This window comes from Polypterus senegalus, chromosome 6, assembly GCF_016835505.1.
Source record: "Polypterus senegalus isolate Bchr_013 chromosome 6, ASM1683550v1, whole genome shotgun sequence".
In the NCBI taxonomy this organism is placed as follows: Eukaryota; Metazoa; Chordata; class Cladistia; order Polypteriformes; family Polypteridae; genus Polypterus; species Polypterus senegalus.
Genome location: NC_053159.1, coordinates 171,676,798 through 171,691,579, shown reverse-complemented (window position 1 = coordinate 171,691,579; position 14,782 = coordinate 171,676,798). Strand labels below are relative to the sequence as shown.

Sequence of the window (14,782 nt, the reverse complement as noted above, 5' to 3'; positions counted from 1 at the left end):
TCTAAGTCTTTGAGATTAAGAAATATTGAGAAATAAGTGCAAGATGAGGAAAATCTGGAAGGTTCTGTATAACAAAGTTCCTGATTTGAAGATAGTGAAAGAAATGTGTAGCTGGAATGTTAAATTTGAAATGTAATTGTTCATAGGATGCAAAGACGTTGTCTATACAAAGATCTCTAAGCAAGTTAATTCCAAATTTTTTCCAGATATTAAAACTGCATATGTTTGTGAAGGTTGAAAGAGGTGGTTCTCTTGCAGGGGTGCCACAGAAAGAAGCTTCTCCGTCTTAAAATGCTTTCTACATTGGTTCCAGATTCTAAGTGAGTGGAGCACAATTAGGTTATTAGTGTATTGCCGATAACGTGTGTTTATTGGAGCGCAGAGCAAGGAATACAAAGAAGTACTGCAGGATTTTACTTCTATTGCTGTCCAAACCTGTGTATGTTCTTCTATTTGTGTCCAGGTTCTTATCGCCTGTATATTTGCTGCCCAGTAATAAAACTGGAAGTTAGGTAGAGCCATGCCGCCTTCTGCCTTTTGTCTTTGTAGGGTCGCTCTTTTGATGCGTGGATGTTTTGAATTCCAAATAAATGAGGTTATTGTTGAATCTAATTGGCTTAAAAATGATTTATTAATGTGTATTGGAATGTTTTGAAATAAAAATGCTGGAAGATACGAATGTGGTTATTTTCATATATAATATCTTCCTTGTTTCTGAGGAGTGCCATCACCTCTAGCTTAAATGATAATTGTTCAAAATGAACTATAAAAGATCTTGGTAAGCGCTGCCATCTCAGATTTTGCTTTAAAGTTGTCCCTGATTATTTTAGAAAGACGTTCAGCTGCGAATTTCACAGGGTTTGAACTTTCTCGATTCTCGGGCAGACCTTCAATTCTGACGTTATACCTTCTACTTCCATCTTCCAAAGCAGCCAGTCTGTCTCTGAGTTTTTTGCATTTGGAGCTGACATATTCTGTTTCTTCTTCAGCACTGGTAGCTAACTTTACAGCTAATTCAATCCTAGTCGTGAATGTCTCCTTGGGATCCTCCAATTGATCAGTGAGCGTTTCAATTTTACCCAGCACCTGTCGCATCTCCACTTGCATTTCTTTTCGCAGCCTTTCCATTGCCTGTTGCAGCATCAGCCGTTGCGTTTCGTTTGCTTGTTGCAACTCCTGCCGCTGCGTTTCGTTTGCTTGTTGCCATTTCCTGTTTCAATGTGCTTACACATCTTTGACTGGGCAATTTTACATTTTGAAAAGATTCCACCTGCCACGGATTTTAACTTTGCTTTACCTGGACATGTTTGTGGATATTTTAACCTCCTGGGAATTGCTCTAGTTTTAATGGATTATTTATTTATTTGAGAAGATTTTACCTGCACTGTTTATTTGGACACTGATTTATTTTGTTGGATTTAATAAAAGCCCTATGTCACTAATGTACCTCCCCCTTGCTATATGAGTGTCCTCATTTGCCCAGCTTATCCTTGGTTATGTTATCGACAGTTCAAGAGGCTCCTGATGCCAACAGGGTTTGTGGAGCCAACCTGCACCATTACATTTAGTGGCAGCAGTGGGATGAGCTGTGTTGGAGGGGAATGAAGAACGGAGGAGGAATCAGTGAGCTGGTTAGACTAATTAATGAACCCCCAGGAGAAGACATTCTAAAATTTGAGCTTCTTAATTGAAATTATTTATTAATGGTTTTATTGTCATTTTAAGGTTCTTATTCTTTTAATGTCCATTTTTTTAAAAAGGTTTTTTTTTTTTTTTTTTAAGTATGGGTATATTTTAGTGTTTTTATTATTTATTGGTTTTAGTGCAGTGTAGGGCCACGGGCCTGGGCCACTAGTTGCATTGGTTTGGAGCCCTCCTGTGAAACGGGGGCCTTGTGGAGGTCGGTGTGTGAGAGATGTTATGTGGTGTTAGGCACTTTTAAATAAATAATTATGTGTGGGGCTACAATTGGGTGCGGATGTGTGCAGACCCGGTTTGCTAATTGGGGTACTGGGCTGTATGCGGGGCAGGTGGATTACTTGTGCTCCTCAATTGTGCCTTGGAGGAAGTGGCTTGGGAATAGACTGGCCAGTGAGAGAGAAAGACAAGGGAGAGGCGATGGTTAAATGAAGAGAAGAAGAGAGAGACAGAGATGGGGAGATGGATAAAGGGAGAAAGAGACAGAGAGAAAGTGAGTGAGGGCACCCATGCAGCATGGAGTGAGAGGCAGGTGGTCACGAGTGGACTTCAGGGCTGCAGGAGCCTGACCCTAAAGAAAGAGTGGCGTTCCTACTGAGCGATCACCAGGGGGTAGGACTGGCCCGACATGTGGTGTCTCTCGCAGATGCCAAGGGACAGGCCGCCGAAGATGTGTAAGGATTGGCATGGTACCCCACGGTTGCAGAGGGCCTGGCAATGGGGACCCGAGCTTGAAAATAGTGCTTGATTGCAGTATTGATTGATCAGTTGGGCATCTCCTCCTTCTGTGAGGTCCGAACAGATTTAGAGGAGGAGGCACCAGGTTTAAAAGGGCAGCACTGGGACTCATAGTTTTATGGTTTTGCTGGGATAGGGAGAATGTGCAAACTGCACAAAGACAGACCAAAACGGTCAAACTAGTGTCCTGGAGCTGAAATGTAGCAGTGGTAAGTCTTGCTATTATTATTGTTTTTATTATTATTATTAGGAGAAGTAGTAATTATGGTATTAGTATTTGGAAAATGTTCTTTTATATAATCATTTCTGTTCTGATTTTTGAATTGATATTCTTTTTTTTAGGGTGGTACAGTGGGTAGTGCTGCTGCCTCGCAGTTAGGAGACCCGGGTTCACTTCCCGGGTCCTCCTTGCGTGGAGTTTGCATGTTCTCCCCGTGCCTGTGTGGGTTTCAGCCGTGTGCTCTGGTTTCCTCCCACAGTCCAAAGACATACAGGTTAGGTGCTTTGGCGATCCTAAATTATCCCTAGTGTGTGCTTGGTGTGTGTGTGTGCCCTGCGGTGGGCTGGTGCCCTGCCCGGGGTTTGCTACCTGCCTTGCGCCCTGTGTTAGCTAGGTATGGCTCCAGCAGATCCCCGTGACCCTGTGTTAGGATATACCGGGTTGGATGATGGATGGATATACTTTTTTAATTATCGAGGGGAAACTGTCTTTTCACATGACCTTTGGATGTCAGAGCATATGGTTAAAACTTTAAATGTATTTTTTCCAAAAAAAATTACAATTTGTTACGCATGTGTGTCACTGGACCCCCTCACAGGCTCAGTTGAGGTATGTCGTAACCAGCCAAGCCGAGAGGGGGCGCTGCCACTAACTCTGTCATCTCCTTCTTCCCCCACAAAGTGAAGGCATTTAGCTCCACCCCTTCTGGTCAAGCTGCCATAAAAGCCCAGGCACCCCAGTAGGAGGCGTCATTACTAGCCAGAGTGACCTGCGAGATGGAGCTCTGCTAGAACGACAAACTTACAGCCTTTCTTTGTATTCCCCGTCAAAGGGACGTATGCCATCGAGAGTCATTTCTGTTCTTTTTTCTTTGCTTTTATCGTGTCCGGAATGAATAAAAGGGACGACCCGGTTGGTTCCCTAAAAATTCTTGCTGCAGTCCTGAGCTGCCATTCCTGCACCCAACCACAAATGATGTACTACTCAATCAAACAAATAATGAGAGCATAACAGATACAAACATTTACTTTAAAATCAATACAGTGAAAACAAAAGAAAAATAGAAATGCAAAGAAAGAGAAACATTGCCTGTCCATTTAAATAAGGTGGCTTAAAAAAGCTGGATACACCACATACTGGATACATAAGCCAAAACTTGACTTGCATCCTGAAGGTATCACAACGGCACAATGAGATGATTCACTTTACTGGATGTATGATGCAGGAAGGCGCAAATCTTCAAGGAGTTTAGTAGTCCAGGGGTGTGAGGCACACAAAGCAACTGCTTCAGAGATTCTAGGAGGAGGCTGCCATACTGACAGGCCAAAGCAAGGATTTCACCTTAAAATTTATGTATTTATTTATAAAGCACTTTTAAAACAACATCAAGGCTGACCAAAGTGCTGTACAATAAAAACCGAAATTACCAGAAACACAAAACCAAACGGTAAATGAAACAGAAACACATAATCACATGAACTGAGAAGAACTGAGAAGATTCTTAATAAAAATATATACAGTGTGGAGGAGGAGGAGAGGAGGGCTTGTGCCTCCTCCAGACCGCGAGGGGGCGTCCGTCCTGGTTATGTGGGGGGCCACGGGTACAAGGCTTGGAAGCCCAGCCCTGTAGGGACCAGTGGTCACCGCCAGGCGGCGCCCCGATGCCGGTTTACCCCGTGTGGTCTTTGGCCGGGGATGTAGCCCGGCCGGGACGCCTTGGAGGACCAGAGGAGGGCATGTGCCTCCTCCAGATCGAGAGGGGGCGTCCGTCCTGGTTATGTGGGGGGCCATGGGTACAAGGCTTGGAAGCCCAGCCCTGTAGGGACCCGTGGTCACCGCCAGGCGGTGCCCCGATGCCGGTTTACCCTGTGTGGTCTTTGGCCGGGGATGTAGCCCGGCCGGGACGCCTTGGAGGACCAGAGGAGGGCATGTGCCTCCTCCAGATCGAGAGGGGGCGTCCGTCCTGGTTATGCAAGAGGCCGCGGGTAGAGGGCTTGGAAGCCCAGCCCTGTAGGGACCCGTGGCCACCGCCAGGCGGCGCCCCAGTGCCTATTTATCCCGGGAGCCCGGCACTTCCGCCACACCAGGAAGTGCCGGGGGGAAAACAACAGGGGTTACACGGACGGCTTCCGGGTGCGCAGCTGGCACTTCCGCCACACAGGGGTGTGGCCAAGACCAAGTGCCGGGAAGCAGCTGGAGCTCATCAGGGTTCCCATAAAAGGGGCCGCCTCCCTCCAGTCAGTGGTGGAAGTCGGGAGGCAGAAGGACGGAGCTTGAGAGAGGACAGGAGGTGGCCAGGAAGAAAGGCACAAAGACTGTGGGCCCTGGACTTTGGGGGATTCAGCGCAGAGGTGCTGGGGTGTTGTGAGTGCACGTGACTTTATGACAATTGTAAATCGTGTAAATAAACAGTGTGTTGGGAACAAAATATAATGTCCGTCTGTCTGTGCCGGGGCCAGCGTTCACAACAGATAAAATGACAAGTTCTTCTTTACAGATTTTTTTTCTTCTTAATTAATACCTGTGGGTTTAAGGTGTATTAATGGAAGCTATTAATTATTCAAGGATTTCTGTGCAATCAGAATAAAAACTGGAAGGGGAAAGACTTCTTTTTATTTATTGATTTGTATTACCATTTTGTTTTTATTTCCTTTTAAAAAGTTTGAAAAGAGAAGTCAGGAAAAAATACTACAAGGTGCCGAAGCAGAGATGCCAGAAACGGCAGTCGTGGCTTGTGCTGGGAACTCCCTGTGTGTCAGTGTACCATAAACAAAACTAATTTCAGGAGACCCCATGTAGCAGGAGACATCCCACCATCCCACATTAAACTATAAATGAGAAGCTTCCCATGCATGTCAAACAAGGGCCAAGGTGAATTTGCTTAACAAGCTTAAGAGCACAAAACCATTGTTCTTAAACAAAAGTGAGCAACGTTAATAAAAATACATTCATGCAAATCAACACTCTACAGTATGTGCTTGGCTACATCTGAATAAATGTTTCGATATAATGTAACATGCTGTATATTTTTAGGATTTGTCACACATGCTGTGCTCAATCGAGGTATGTAATAATCCACTGGGACGAGAGTGGGCTCTGTCACCAGCATTCTCTTTTCTTCTTGTTTCTCCTCAGTGCCAACAAACCGCCCAGTGAGAGCACTTAGCTTCACCTCTTCCAGTTCACCAGCTATAAGAAACTTGGCTGCCCAGATCGACTTGCCGAACGGAGCTCCTGTCTGATAGACCATATACACTCACCTAAAGGATTATTAGGAACACCTCTTCAATTTCTCATTAATGCAATTATCTAATCAACCAATCACATGGCAGTTGCTTCAATGCATTTAGGGGTGTGGTCCTGGTCAAGACAATCTCCTGAACTCCAAACTGAATGTCAGAATGGGAAAGAAAGGTGATTTAAGCAATTTTGAGCGTGGCATGGTTGTTGGTGCCAGATGGGCCAGTCTGAGTATTTCACAATCTGCTCAGTTACTGGGATTTTCACGCACAACCATTTCTAGGGTTTATAAAAAATGGTGTGAAGAGGGAAAAACATCCAGTATGCGGCAGTCCTGTGGGCGAAAATGCCTTGTTGATGCTAGAAGTCGAAAGGAGAATGGGACGACTGATTCAAGCTGATAGAAGAGCAACTTTGACTGAAATAACCACTCGTTACAACCGAGGTATGCAGCAAAGCATTTGTGAAGCCACAACACGCACAACCTTGAGGCGGATGGGCTACAACAGCAGAAGACCCCACCGGATACTACTCATCTCCACTACAAATAGGAAAAAGAGGCTACAATTTGACCGAGCTCACCAAAATTGAACAGTTGAAGACTGGAAAAATGTTGCCTGGTCTGATGAGTCTCGATTTCTGTTGAGACATTCAAATGGTAGAGTCAGAATTTGGTGTAAACAGAATGAGAACATGGATCCATCATGCCTTGTTACCACTGTGCAGGCTGGTGGTGGTTGTGTAATTGTGTGGGGGATGTTTTCTTGGCACACTTTAGGCCCCTTAGTGCCAATTGGGCATCGTTTAAATGCCACAGCCTACCTGAGCATTGTTTCTGACCACGTCCATCCCTTCATGACCACCATGTACCCATCCTCTGATGGCTACTTCCAGCAGGATAATGCACCATGTCACAAAGCTCGAATCATTTCAAATTGGTTTCTTGAACATGACAATGAGTTCACTGTACTTAAATGGCCCCCACAGTCACCAGATTTCAACCCAATAGAGCATCTTTGGGATGTGGTGGAACGGGAGCTTCATGCCCTGGATGTGCATCCCACAAATCTCCATCAACTGCAAGATGCTATCCTATCAATATGGGCCAACATTTCTAAAGAATGCTTTCAGCACCTTGGTGAATCAATGCCACGTAGAATTAAGGCAGTTCTGAAGGCGAAAGGGGGTCAAACACCGTATTAGTATGGTGTTCCTAATAATCCTTTAGGTGAGTGTATCTGTGGCTGGAGCCAAATGTGTTAGTTTTACATTAAGCCTAAGGGCAAGAAGCCTAATCGCCAAGAGGTGTTCTTTTGTTGGGCGATTCAGTTAATTAAGTAGGATAACCCAGTTGTAGTCCAAACTTTTTACCTTTGTGTGACCCGTCATTCGTGCACCTGGCCACAGATTACATTTGAAACAAAAAGAAACATGTTATATTTCCTTTAATATATAGTAATTAACACATTTGTGCATAATACACACAATATACTGTTGAACATGAGCCATGGCAGGTTATTCACGTCTAGTATTTTTACCTGGAAAAAACTAAATACAGTCATCCCAAGGATTCCAACTGACTGAGTTCTGGACACTAAGTCACTAACAGCCGTTCAAGCAGGCAGCTCTGCCAGCACATGTAGGCTTCAGTTTACAATCCTATTATGTAATTGTCCTCGGTTAATAGTAAGTTTATAATTTGTGTTGTGCCACAGTGTGATTTGGTCGAGTTTAGGTCCTAGAATGAGAAACGCCTCTTGAGATATCTAGTGGATCATATTTTCAAGGCCAGGTTAGTATATTTTTTAAATATACTGCAATATAAAAAATAGCAAATATATAGAAATAGAAATACTAAAAGGAGCGTCCAGTATATTATTTATAGTATTTTAAAATATATTAGGAAACATAAGGGCTAAGGGCTCCACCTTCGAGGATACACAAGTGAGACGAGCACATCAGCAAAACAAAACCTCCAAAGAAAGAGTCACTCACTTAGCCACTAATACAGAAGCGAGGTGAGCACTTCAGCAACATGGCATCCCTTTTACTTTTCCTCCTGCCGCAAATGCACAAGTGATCGTCAAAACGAATCCTCCTAGGAGAGAGAGGCCCAGAGTAGTTCCTTTCAATTACCTGACATTTCTACATTTCAGTTTTTTTTCTGACAATTTCAATAGTTTCTAGGACCCCAGGCTTTTTACAGCACAGGCTTACACAGCTACTTTATATATATATAGTTCACAATTTGGGTTTAGGGATGACACATAACTGACCACGATGGTCACCTGTTTCCTCACTCTGTCTTCAATATACAGTATACTGTATATACAATTTATTTATATAGTGGCCTTCCCATGCTCAAGGCACCTATTTTACATATACAACATATGTTTATATGTATATACCTGTATATACCTGTATATATAAACTCAGCAAAAAAAGAAACGTCCCTTTTTCAGGACTGTGTATTTCAACAATAATGTTTTAAAAATCCAAATAACTTTACAGATCTTCATTGTAAAGGCTTTAAACAATGTTTTCCATGCATGTTCAATTAACCATAATCAATTAATTAACATGCGCCTGTGGAATGGTCGTTAGAACAATTAGAACAATTAGAACAATCTAGACGAGAACAGGCCATTCAGCCCAACAAAGCTCGCCAGTCCTATCCACTTGTTTCCTCCAAGAAAACATCAAGTCAAGTTTTGAAAGTCCCTAACGTCTTACTGTCTACCACACTACTTGGTAACTTATTCCAAGTGTCTATCGTTCTTTGTGTAAAGAAAAACTTCCTAATGTTTGTGCGAAATTTACCATTAACAAGTTTCCAACTGTGTCCTCGTGTTCTTGATGAGCTCATTTTAAAATACAAGTCTCGATCCACTGTACTAATTCCCTTCATAATTTTAAACACTTCAATCATGTCACCTCTTAATCTTCTTTTGCTTAAACTGTAAAGGCTCAGCTCTTTTAATCTTTCCTCATAATTCAACCCCTGTAGACCTGGAATCAGCCTAGTCGCTCTTCTCTGGACCTTTTCTTGTGCTGCTATGTCCTTTTTGTAGCCTGGAGACCAAAACTGCACACAGTACTCAAGATGAGGCCTCACCAGTGCATTATAAAGGTTGAGCATAACCTCCTTGGACTTGTACTCCACAGATCGTGCTATATAACCTAACATTCTGTTAGCCTTCTTAATGGCTTCTGAACACTGTTTGGAAGTTGATAGCTTGGAGTCCACTATGACTCCTAAATCCTTCTCATAAGGTGTACTCTCGATTTTTCGACCGCCCATTGTGTATTCAAACCTAATATTTTTACTTCCTATGTGTAATACTTTACATTTACTGACATTAAATTTCATCTGCCACAGATCTGCCCAAGCCTGTATGCTATCCAAGTCCTTATGTAATGATATAACGGATTCCAAATTATCTGCTAATCCACCTATCTTGGTATCATCTGCAAACTTAACCAGCTTGTTACTTATATTCCTATCTAAATCATTTATATATATTAAAAATAGCAGCTGCCCTAGCACTGACCCCTGTGGAACACCACTCTTAACATCAGCCAGTTCTGATGAGGTTCCTCGCACCATCACCCTCTGCTTCCTGTGTCTGAGCCAATTCTGCACCCATCTAAAAACATCACCCTGAATTCCCACTTCTTTTAACTTGATGCCCAACCTCTCATGTGGCACCTTATCAAATCCTTTCTGAAAGTCCAGATAAATAATATCATAAGCTCCACTTTGATCGTATCCTTTTGTTGCCTCCTCATAGAATTCCAACATGTTAGTAAAACACGACCTCCCTCTTCTAAACCCATGCTGACTGTTCAGAATAACTCCTGTCCTTGTCATGTGTTGCTCAATCTTATCCTTAATAATTCCTTCCATTAATTTTCCTGTGATGCTTGTTAAGCTTACTGGCCTATAGTTGCTTGGATCTGCCCTGTCACCCTTTTTATATAATGGGATGATATTTGCCATTTTCCAGTCCTTTGGAATCTCTCCAGTGCACAGTGACTTCCTAAAAATACGTGTCAAGGGTTTATATATGTACTCACTAGCCTCCTTAAGATCTTAACAGCTTACAGAAAGCTTACAGAAAGTAGGCATTTAAGGTCACAGTTCTAAAAACGCAGGACACTAAAGACACTTGTCTACCGACTGTGAAAAACACCCAAAGAAAGAGGCCCAGGGTCCCTGCTCATCTGCCTGAACGTGCATTAGGCATGCTGCAGGGAGGCATGAGGACTGCTGATGTGGCTAGGGCAATAAATTGCCATGTCCGCACTGTGAGACGCCTAAGACAGCGCTACAGGGAGACAGGAAGGACAGCTGATCATCCTCGCAGTGGAAGACCACGTGTAACAACACCTGCACAGGATCGGTACATCCAAATATCACACCTGCGTGACAGGTACAGGATGGCCACAACAACTGCCCGAGTCACACCAGGAACACACAATCCCTCCATCAGTGCTCAGACTGTCCGCAATAGGCTGAGAGAGGCTGGACTGAGGGCTTGTAGGCCTGTTGTAAGGCAGGTCCTTACCAGACATCACCAGCAACAATGCCGCCTATGGGCACAAACCCACCTTCGCTGGACCAGACAGGAGTGGCAAAAAGTGCTCTTCACTGATGAGTCACGGTTTTGTCTCACCAGGGGTGATGGACGGATTCGTGTTTATCGTCAAAGGAATGAGCGTTACACCGAGGCCTGTACCCTGGAGCGGGATCGATTTGGAGGTGGGGGGTTCCGTCATGGTCTGGGGCGGTATATCATATCACCATCGGACTGAGCTTGTTGTCATTGCAGGCAATCTCAATGCCTTGCGGTACAGGGAAGACATCCTCCTCCCTCATGTGGTACCCTTTATGCATGCTCATCCGGACATGATCCTCCAGCAGGACAATGCCACCAGCCATACTGCTCGTTCTGTGCGTGAGTTTCTGCATGACAGCAATGTCAGTGTTCTGCCATGGCCAGCGAAGAGCCCAGATCTCAATCCCATTGAGCACGTCTGGGACCTGTTGGATCGCAGGGTGAATGCTAGGGTCATTCCCCCCAGAAATGTCCAGGAACTTGCAGGTGCCTTGGTGGAAGAGTGGGGTAACATCTCACAGCAAGAACTGACAAATCTGGTCCAGTCCATGAGGAGGAGATGCACTGCAGTACTTCAAGCAGCTGGTGGCCCCACCAGATACTGACTGGTACTTCTGATTTTGAGCCTCCCTTCATTCAGGGACACATTGTGAAACATTTTTAGTTTATGTCTTATGGTGTTGACTCTTTTAGTGTTCATACAAATATTTACACATTAAGTTTACTGAAAGTAAAAACAGTTGAAAGTAAGAGGACGTTTCTTTTTTTGCTGAGTTTATGTATACACACACACATATATATATAGTCACACACGTGCACTTGGAACACAAGCTAATGTCTTAACTGAGGGATTGTCGGAGTGCACTAACCTTTCTTCTCCCTCTTCTGCAGATCACCTGAACAGAAGCCCAATTAAAACTTCACCAACTCCTGCATTCCCTTCCTAGCCACGCCTCCTTCCAACCTCACTTCCAGCTTGAACCCTTATGGACCCGCCTCTTCCTCCTCTATAACTATAAAAGCCAAGCACCTTCCCTTCCTCCTGTATTCTTATTTGGACATTGACCCAGACAGTACTCTGGAGCTATTTTTTCTTGCAGTTGTGTAAAATATATGGGGGTGGATCTTTTACTGCCTTCTCTCTCTTTGTTTTACAATATATTATATACGCGTATGTATCTGTGTGTACATTTGGTATTTATTTTTGGTATGAGGTCAAGACCAAAAATTAAATTAAGATGTCAAAGACTAATCATAAACCACAAATCAAAGTCAAAAAGCAGAGGTAGATTCTAGAACCAGAAACCAAAAATCATGTTGCTAAATTTTGCCCAATCTCAAATACAAAATGGCCATCAAAATTAGCTTTTAACCCTTCACCAATTACTGCTGACGTCATGACCCCAGAGGCCACACCCCTAGCAAACATGACCCTCACCATGACAACTGAAAGTATAAAATGACCGCCCAGGTAGTCTAAACTGAAAAGATATTAAATAAAGGTCAACCCATTTCAGGCCTTCTTAGAGAGTTAGCACAGCTTAAATATAAAAATGATATATGCAGATACATATTATAATGATAGAAACGCACAACTATGCAAACACACATTGTGAAAGCCTTGGGGTGTTATAGCTCCTCAAACACCCGACACACCAGACGCAGAGGCTCAAGTCCCAGCACTACACAGGCTTTATTCACAGCTTCCAGCTCAGATAATAAACCACTTCACACCACACACCACACAGTTCCTTTCTCTTCTGTCTCTACTCCTCCCTCAAGCATCATCCTCCACCTCCTGACTCCTGCTCTCCGAGTTATGGCAGCTGTCCCCTTTTATAGAGCACCCGGAAGTGCTCCAGGTGTTCCATGATCTCCTTCCAACTGCACTTCCATCCGGGTGTGACAACAGCCCTCTGAAGGTGGCCATCGGCCCCAACAGGGTTGAGCCTCCCTGCTCCGTGGCTCTGTACCAAGCCAGGAGGGCTACCCTCTGTTGTCCCAGGGGAAGTATTGCCCTGTGTAAGCTCCTTCCTCAGGGTGGTGTCCCGGTCAGGTAAGAATCCCGGCTGCCCATTTCAACATATACGCTCAGTGTATACTGACAGGGTGCCAGAGTTGGAGAACTTAAAATTGAGATGGAGTGTTAACCAGACAAGGACCTAGAAGGTCAATACATCCTGCAGTAGAGGTAATTTCAGATAACAGCTAGGGGGCACTCTAACTCCATTAAATTAACTCCAGCTTTAGTAAGTGGTCTCTACACAGTTGTGTTCCCTTGACAAGGTTCTGGGCATTTCCTCGGCTGAGATACACAGACGCCTTGGTGAAGATGGAGTTATAACTTGAGTTGAGTTATGGCATTGACATGCAGGCCAGTGACATGGACAGGGAAGTGATGGGAAAAGAAAGAGGGCCTAAGAGGAGAAGTAATTGTAGACAGTGGGCAAGTGGGCCCAACGCATCACTGAGTGGTCTGGGCCTTCACACTAGTAAGGCTCATGGAGGCAGCAGGGTTTTGTTCCTGTCTGGCTGCTTTGTACTGTCCCTAGATTCATCCCTCCCTTGTGTGAACTGTTCATGATTTTTAATCCATTTTGCGAGGAACGCACACCCAGCCCCCTGCTAATATCACAGGCAATTATAGAATTTGATAATTAGACACTACATACCTTGACTTCCTTAGATTCACTTCAGAGGTTCGACTTCTCTTTGATCATTTTTCGGGTCTGCCAAAAATAAAAGCAAAGAAATGTTTAGCATCGTTTATTATTTGTTTTTAATCAGACCATTAAACGTTAAGTACAGCCTTTTGGTTATGTCAGTGATTGAGCAGAAGACAAAAGTGACACGAGAGTCGAAACATAAATTGGCAAGACAATTGTTAACACACCTACAATGGTTATTTTTAAAAATAAAGTTTCTGTCAATTGTGATGGATGCCAGACATGGGTGGACATCTCAGCTGAGATGGGTCGAGGTCCTTTACCTGGCCAGGAGGCCAGCCTACTGCAACGCAAGAAGAAAGGTGAAGAAGTACTTTGGCCAGGAGACTAACAGGAAATGCCCAAGTGAAAGTGGATACACTGGTGTCCCGGCTGGGATGGACTGAAGTTTTTTACCTGGCCAGGAGGCCAGTATAATGGATAGATAGGGGGAGGTAATCTGTACTATTTGCTCCCCTGAAATTTCAGAGGACAGCATATCTGTGTGTCAGTACCCATTTGGACACCTGCAGGGTATGCTGGGAATTGTAGTTCCATTGGCGTCAGTACACATTGGGATGTAGTTCTGTGGAGCAGCCCTTTTATCTATCTATCAATCATATAGTGCCTTCTATCTATCTATCTATCTATCTATCTATCTATCTATCTATCTATCTATCTATCTAATCGAATGAGCTATATAGTGCCTTTCATATCTATCTATCTATCTATCTATCTAGTGCATTTCATATCTATCTATCTATCATATAGTGCCTTTCATATCTATCTATCTATCTATCTATCTATCTATCTATCTAATCGAATGAGCTATATAGTGCCTTTCATATCTATCTATCTATCTATCTATCTATCTATCTATCTATCTATCTATCTATCTATCTATCTATCTATCTATCTATCTATCTATCTATTATATAGTGCCTTTCATATCTATCTATCTATCTATCATATAGTGCCTTTCATATCTATCTATCTATCTATCTATCTATCTATCTATCTATCTTCCAGTCAATCTCCTATATAAGTTGATCCAATACCAACCAGGTTTTTCAAAGAAATATCAGGCGTTCTAATTGACAATATTCTGGACATAGTAAATTCATCATTAGATACGGGGGTCTTTCCAGACTGTCTTAAGACTGCTGTAGTTAAACCCCTTCTTAAGAAACATAATCTTGACCCTCTGCCTTTGAAAATTTTAGACCCATTTCTAACCTACCCTTCTTAAGTAAAATTCTAGAGAAGGCAGTCATTTTGCAGTTAAATGACCACCTAAATAAACATGCTATTCTTGATAAATTTCAGTCAGGCTTCAGAACAAATCACAGTACAGAAACTGCACTTGTTAAAGTAGTAAATGACTTGCGGGTAAATGCAGACAGAGGCCATTTATCTGTTCTCATCCTCTTAGATCTGAGTGCTGCATTTGACACCATTGATCATAATATTCTTAGAAATCGCCTTAGTCAATGGGTGGGCCTCTCTGGCAGTGTCTTAAATTGGTTTGAATCCTACCTGGCAGGAGAAAATTCTTTGTGAGT

General features: G+C 43.3%; 1 protein-coding gene across 1 annotated transcript in view; it reads right to left on the bottom strand.

Moving 5' to 3' along the window:
- b3galt1b (UDP-Gal:betaGlcNAc beta 1,3-galactosyltransferase, polypeptide 1b) overlaps nt 1–14,782 on the bottom strand; it is a 963,041-nt gene that overhangs the window by 443,388 nt on the left and 504,871 nt on the right. The window contains exon 3 of the mRNA XM_039757538.1: nt 13,188–13,244. The gene's annotated coding sequence lies outside the window, so the exon portion shown is untranslated. The remainder of the gene's footprint in view (nt 1–13,187; nt 13,245–14,782) is intronic.